Genomic DNA, 6,646 nt, shown 5'->3' on the forward strand with positions numbered 1-6,646 from the left:
CTGAAAAGTGCCAGAACAGAGAAAAGGGCCATTATCTGGTATTATCCTAACCTGCAGAGAAGAATGTAAAGGATTCTATGGTTCACAGAGGTACTTCTTTCAGATTTTTATAAATGCTTGATTATGAGCAGAGTCTGAAGCAGAAATTAGAGAAAGTCGGCTAGGGAAGGAAGGCCCCCTTTGCGCCACTGGTCTTTGAACCAATGATTCAGCATCGGTTCCTATACCATACCGGATACCAGATAGCCATCCATAAAAATAGGGGTCATCCTGTCTGAGAAAATGTTAAGCATGCCTAAGAAAAAGCTTGGGGATGGAGAAGGCCTAGGTAGAGGCTGAAATTCCCAAGGGAAAGCCAAAGAAATATGGCTAGTGCCAAAACTCAGTCACATAGGTCTAGACTGGGAATCTCCTTTGTTCCTTTCTACCAGTGGTTGGAAAATGGCTGTCTTCATCTCTAACAGTCTCTCTGAGAAGAGGCAGCATGATTCTATTAAAAATATTTCCATTCTGTCCCCCATCCAGAATGATGATCAGATATTATAAGGACTTTTCAAAAAATTTTAAGGACTTAAAAAAAAAATAAGCAGAAGTCTCAGTTTAAATCTAAATACTATAGTTTATTAAAAGTATATATGCCCAGAGAAGTAATTAGAAAGATAGAAAAAGCCGGGTCCACAGAGGTTGGCCTAATAACAAAGCCAGAGTCATTTAAGAGGCAGAGATTTCAAATATAACATGTTGCCCATTCTAAATGTATTTTCTAGCCCAGTTCCTACTGCACACACATCTAAATCTCATTAGAGAGCAATAAACAAGCAATGAAAGAGCTAGTTTATAAAAATCCCTGTAAATGGCTAAGACATATGTAGCACTACTTTATGGACCTGAAAATGTAATTTTATAGAAAGGAAAGAGATTTTCTTTCTGAAAGAAGTTCCTCACTTTTTTTTGGCCCCAGAGTACCCAAAGCTGCTTCGTAACACCCTGACCTCACCACAGTAATAGAGGAACCCAGGAAAGACCTGTGGTGCAGAAGACATGATTACAGTGTCCCTCCAGAAGAGGTGACATATTGTGGAAGTGACTTCGTGTCCAGAAAAACATAGAGAAAAAAAATAAGGTAGTACCCAGCATGAATATGGCATCTGAAGGGAGGCTGCCCACCTCTATCGGATGGGGAGACAAGGCAAGCCAGCAGGCTTAGTGGGCAGAGGCAGGATCACTGGAGTCCAGGTAAGCAAAGGAGTGAGGAAAACGCCAGAATTGGTATGAGCATACGTGATATATATCCAGAAGGCTACAGAAATGATAATGAAGCAAATAGAATTTGGGATTATGCAATGGAAGGTGGAACATGAACTAGTGAAATAAAACTTATTATTTATTACCGTATTTCCAGGGTGTGCTAAGAAAATACATGTACATGGATATATTTATTTATAGACAAGAATGTGTAACAATATTTTAAAAAATACAGCGCATGTGATAAAATACCATGCAGCCATTTTAAACATTTTAAAATAAATACTTAAAGATGTTGGGATGAAGTTATACCATAAGATGGAAAAAAATATTAAATTGTATATAGAATATGGTCCAAAGAGTTATTAAAAAATATATAGGTAGTGGGGCGCCTGGGTGGCTCAGTCGGTTGAGCGTCCGACTTCGGCTCAGGTCACGATCTCAGGGTTTGCGGGTTTGAGCCCTGCATCCGGCTCTGTGCTGACCGCTCAGAGCCTGGAGCCTGCTTCAGATTCTGTATCTCCCTCTCTCTCTGACCTTCCCCTGCTCACGCTATCTCTCTCTCTCTCTCTCTCAGAAATAAAAACATAAAAGATTTAAAAAATATATAGGTAGAGATATAGAAAAGCTACCAAAATATTAATGTTTATATTTTATCATTGTAGAATGATATTATTTGCTATTGTGTTTATCATTTTAAAATAATATAATGACACTAAAAAGCTAAATGTAAAAAGCTGGACAGACAGGTATAAACAACATTGTGATTAATATGCTCATTCACATTCCTTTTTGTGTATCGGTCTCATAATTACTTTATGTAAAATAATACAAAGTTGTAGCAAAAAAAATCAGCTCCAAAGCTATATAAAACATACTTTAAAACAAGACTTGAATGTTGATCAGAAAGCTGTTAATTAAGCTTATCTCTGGATGAAAGTATTACAGACAATTAAAATTTCTTTTCCTCATTGTCTTTCCTCCTTTTTCTCTCTTCCTCTTCTTCCTCCTCCTTTCCCATTTATCCTTCCTTCTCCTTCACTTTTTCCTTCTCCTCCTCCTCTTTTCTCTTTCTCTTTTTTCTCTCTTCTTCCAATTAATCAGGAAAATACATGTTATTAATCCCTTAAAATATATCTACATTTTTACTCCATGGATATTTTTCTGCCTAGTTATCTTTTGTGGCATTGTGGAAAGCAAAAGTACCATATTTTTAAATGCAAATTTGAGTCTTATCCATTCCATAAAGTGTCTCAGGTGACTACTTTTTCCTCCACCTCATACAACACCCCCGGAAGGTCTCGATATATAGAACATGATGTGTCATATCCTACTCTGACACTAGAATATAAGCCCTAAGAAGGCAGAGTCCTTCACTCAATGTTCTCAGTTCATGGAATATAATAGCTGTCTAATAAATATAACTGGAGCAATGAATATTGTTGGATCCTTAACAGATATTGTTAACCTCAGGTTAACCTTAATACCAGATTATTTAAAAGATTAATTAAGAGACAATCATACATTTTTCCTTCCATTGATTTAAGTTTAGTATTTTTGAAACATTTATTGGGTCCTCTTCTATTTAAAAAAAAATATTAAGAAGACAGTAAACAAAACTTGTACCTACCAAATTCCAAGGACTCCTTCTCCATTGTTCTTGCCACTCTTGTGCCTCAAAGGTGTATTTCTGGCTTCCAAGACCAGTCACATCCACCTTAATTTTCTTTCCAAATCCTGCAGACTTACAGAGAATGGGTACTTTATTCAAACATTTTGCAGAAAAGTATTTCTGCAGATCAAATATTGATGTTTTGTGTGCATTTATTTACTCACAGCTCATATTAAATCTGAAAGTCTTGTTTATTGTCTTACTGTCTTTCATCTCAATTCCTATCTCTCTCATTGTTAGCCCAAATTGCCATAGTATTTTCTCAGACCTCAACTGCATTACCACATCTTTAATCATTCATCATAATGAGATCAGGATTTAAAAATGGATTTCAAATATGGTCTCTTCTCTTTGATTCTTTAATATCCTTCAGTACTTTGTTCACAGAATAAAATTTAAATTTCATATTTTATCAAACAAGACTCTCATCGTCTGTCCCTTTCCATCCTTTGCACTCCTTTCACATCACTATTACTCTGGGTATACTTAATTACTGTATATGGTATTAATTTAATATATCCAGAAATATTTAAAGTGATATATTTAAATACTTTTGGCTCTCCCAGCTGTTTCATGACCTTGAATCCTTTTACCTGATCATTTCTGACTAAAATATGCTCTTACAGACACCTCCAAGTTAATATAGCTATGCAATCATTTTTCTAGATTTGGTTTAAGCATCCTTTGCTGTGAGAAGGTCCTCACTTCAATTTGGGTTCAAATTGCTGTCATCCTCTCTCTGTACATGTCTCCATCTTAGTGCCCTCTATGGTATTTTCCTCATTGCTTGTATGTCTCTACAATTCGAATGTGAGTAAATTAAAGAGAATTTCAATTGTTTGAGTCATCCTTTTATTGCCAAGAGGAATTACTTAGTGGATTATACTTAGTGGGTTCTTCAAAAAGCATTTATCAAATGAACACACACAACATCAAATCTTCAATAATACCTCATTGCTATATTTTCTAATAAAACTTCCATTTTCCATAGTTTATACAGTACTTTTAAAGTCCAGAGCCTTTTCCCTATTGCCTGGTGCATCAGGTGACAAAAACCAGGGAGTACTTATTCTTAGACTTTGATCTGTATCAGAATCATCTAGCTGCTCCTTCAGAAAATCTCAGTCATTAAGGTCAGCATATGGTTTGGGCATCCGTATTTTAACAGATGATCCTGATTCACATTGAAATCCAATGACCACAGCTATAGAATCTGCCTTGGATATTTTCTATTTGTTTTTACAATGTTTAAGAGGCCTTAAGGGAAATATAATGCTGCTCCATTTTTACTAGCACATTTATTCTATCCTTTGGGAGTATCATCTTGTCTACTTTCTTTGTTTTTGAAATTAATAAATTCTTGTCTTGATGCTCTTAAAAATTTCCCCCTAAATACCTCCCTCCGTCCATTTTAATTAACCACAGATCGTAGGCCTTTGAAGACTTTGTGTCTTATTTTAGAACATGATACCTCTATGGATCAAAACATCTCTAGTTGACCCTCTGGGACTCTGCTGCTTACTTTCTTTTAAGAATTTTTTTAAAGTTTTGTTTATTTCTCAGAGAGAGACACACACAGTGTAAGTAGGGGAAGGTCAGAGAGAGAGGGAGATACAGAATCTGCAGCAGGCTCCAGGCTCTCAGCTAGCTGTCAGCACAGAGCCTGACCTGGGGCTTGAACCCACAAACCGTAAGATCATGACCTGAGCCGAAATCGGACGCTCAACCAACTGAGCCACCAGGCGCCCCACCTGCTGCTTACTTTCAGAGGCAATAGTATATATGGCATTCTTCAAGAAACTCTCAGAATAACTTGGGGGTTTAAAGCATCTAAATGGAAGAGAATTTTGGAGCTCTTTCTCTCTAACATACTGTATCTTAAATGGCATGTTTCCTCAAGTAAGATCTTGATTAAGTTATAAAACTCACACACAGTATACAACATAATGCCCTAAGGCTATGTATTTTCAGAAGTAAAAATCAATGGTATTAAACTTTGACTATCTTTGTAGACTTAAAAGATGATTACAAAAGGGGCACCTGGGTGGCTCAGTCCATTGAGCTTTAGACTGGTTCAGACCATGATTTCACAGTGTGTGGGTTTGAGCCCCATGTCAAGCTCTGTACTGACAGCTCAGAGCCTGGAGCTTGCTTCATATTGTGTCTCTCTCTCTGTTTGCCCCTTCCCTGCTCTCTCTCTCTCTCTCTCTCACACACACACACACACACACACACACACACACACACACTCAAAAGTAAAGAAATAAACATTTAAGCGAAAAGATGATTAAAAGAAATTTCAATAGGTTTTTGTATTTTAAGTTTTGTAGCAGTGAATCATTTGGAATTTTACCATCTCTCTTATTATAGTACTTCAGAGTACTTATAAATCTGTTGTGCAGAAAAATAGTTCTCATGTTTCACTCAGAAGCATTGATGCCTTTTCTTTACCAACGAATGGGGAAAAACATGAAAAAAAAGGAATGAAAAGTTAATTATTGTTATTGTCAAAGTACATTCAGATGAAACTTGTGCACAGTGTGTTTGTTAACATACAATTGCCAAGTATCAGTACCAGCTATTTAAAATGGCATAGATGATTTCTTAAAACCAATAGTTCATATCCTATTTGCATTAACATGAACTCTGGATTGAAGTTCACATGACACTTTATAAGAAAAAGGAAACCTAGGTGCTCCAGCGTGTCTCAGTCAGATAAGCATCAAGCTTCTGCTCAGGCTCAGGTCACGATCTCAAGGTTCGTGGTCATAGCCCTGAATCAGGCTCTGTGCTCACAGCTCAGAGCCTGGAGCCTGCTTTAGATTCAGTGTCTCCCTCTCTCTTTGCCTTTCCCCTGCTAATGCTCTGTCTCTCTCTGTCTCTCAAAAATGAATAATGTTAACGAAAGAAAGAAAGAAAGAAAGGAAGGAAGGAAGGAAGGAAGGAAGGAAGGAAGGAAGGAAGGAAGGAAGAAAGAAAGAAAGAAAGAAGAAAGAAAGAAAGAAAGAAAGAAAGAAAGAAAGAAAGAAAAAGAAAAAGGAAATCTGTAACTTGGTCTAAACAAGATTAAGCAGTGTCTGCTTTCTGATGATCCTTTGTGTTATAAATGAGAAAAGATCTGTGTCACCTTCCTTAAGGCATGAACTCCTAATGTCAGGCACAATGCCCCAGCCTTTTGGTTTCTCAATGAGGACTCCATCCAATCCTAGACACCAGGAAGTCTGCCCTTTATAAGTTGCTCAGGCAATAAACATTTGAATAACAGTAACATCCCTTAGTGAATGTTAATGTACCTACTAGCACTGTGCTATGTGTTTTGTGTGCAAACTAAACTAATCTGTAATGTCCGATGCAGACCTTTCTTATTCTCATTTTATAAATAGAAGACAATTACTCAGAGAATCAAAATGATCTGCCTAAAGTCACAGTTAAAAACATTGGAAAGCCTAGATTTCACTTTCATCTGTCTAACTTTACCTTCTAATCTCCTAGCCTCGGTGTGCTGTGATGAAGAATTCAACAGTATTCTCTTGATCTGGAACAGTCCTACCCAGTTCCCCTACTGCACACAATGAACTTGTCTTCTCCCTATAATGGGAGTGTGGCCATTGTCCTTAGAGTTTTTCTTGTTTAAATTATTCTTCTATTTAAAGCTTAGTCTATTTTCCTTTTGTAAAGTTTGTATATATATATATATATATATATATATATATATCTGCTGTCAAATTC

The sequence above is a fragment of the Crocuta crocuta genome, unplaced genomic scaffold (assembly GCF_008692635.1).
Source record: "Crocuta crocuta isolate KB4526 unplaced genomic scaffold, BGI_CrCroc_1.0 scaffold211, whole genome shotgun sequence".
Classification (NCBI taxonomy): domain Eukaryota; kingdom Metazoa; phylum Chordata; class Mammalia; order Carnivora; family Hyaenidae; genus Crocuta; species Crocuta crocuta.